Genomic DNA, 1,203 nt, shown 5'->3' with positions numbered 1-1,203 from the left:
CCGAATCCACCCAATCAGGCCCTCCGGAGGCCCCAGGGAATGGTCACCGATCACCACGACGTGGCGAGGGAGCTGACAGGACAGGGCACACTGCGCAGCCACCGGGCCATCAGAGCCGGGGTGGGCGTGGGGAGGCGTGCCGCAGCTCCTCCCCTGTCGCCCTGGAGCTGGATCCCTGGTTCGGGTTGCAGTGAGCATCTCGCGCTTGACTTCTGGGACGAGTGCGCGTCCACAGGTCAGGAGTTGAAAGAAGGCATCTTGGCCCCGCCCCTTTGGTCGACTGCCGGCCCCGCCCTCCCGTGGCCCCGCCCATCCTCCCGCCCATTGCCCCACCCTCTCCTCACCAGAACCCAGCTGCTGGTGGTCAAGGTGGAGCTGACCGCAGGAGTCGCGCAGGTCGACTTTCACCTACCCTGGAGTCGCTTCAGGGTCCCGGTTCGGGGTAGGATCCCTGGTTCTCTGCGGTTTGGGGAAGTGGAAACGCTTAGTGGTTTTCTGGGTCAGGGACTCCTGAGCGTCCAGCACTCCCCACACACAAGCTGCAGCGCCTTGCGGAGTCCTGACCCGGAACGGGGACATCCGTGTCCTCCCAGGTCCTCGCTGACGGCCTCCGTGCCCCAGGCAGTTGTCCCTGTGGAACTGCAGTCCCGCCTGCTTCCAGACCTGCTGGTGGCTTGCCCTGGCCCAGGCCCTGCAGGCTCATGTCCTCTGTAATCTCAAAGGAGCCCCATTTTGTAGAGATGGAAGTGGCCCAGAACAGGGCTTGCGGGGAGGGTTCCCTGCTGAGACGAGCGAGGGTCAAGTCTTCCTCTCTGACCAGCCTCAGAGACCAGCTGGGCATCCCCGCCCCTACGCTGAGCCCCTGACCTTGGCTGCCAGGCAGGAAGTGAAAGGGGCCTGCAGGAAACCCCAGGAGGAACCGAGACTTCGGCCGCCCCGCCCCCACCTGCCGGGCCTTGGGGACCCTGGGGAAACCAGACCCTCCTTTTGGAGAAACTGGCCAGAAGCAGCCTCTGGGAACCGGAGAGAGGGAGCGGGGCAGTCCTAGTCTGTCTCCGGGCCTCTCACCAAAAAGTGTAAGAGGTGAGGGCCTCTCTCCTCCAATGTGCAGAATGGACAGCCTCATCCTAGCTCCTGGGTGTGAAATGGTCCTCATGCTGTTCCCTTTTTTTTTTTTTTTTTTTTTTTTTTTCGGTTCGCATG

Source organism: Fukomys damarensis, unplaced genomic scaffold (assembly GCF_012274545.1).
Source record: "Fukomys damarensis isolate Sample0158 unplaced genomic scaffold, DMR_v1.0_HiC HiC_scaffold_19, whole genome shotgun sequence".
Classification (NCBI taxonomy): Eukaryota; Metazoa; Chordata; class Mammalia; order Rodentia; family Bathyergidae; genus Fukomys; species Fukomys damarensis.
This window is presented reverse-complemented; position numbering follows the sequence as displayed.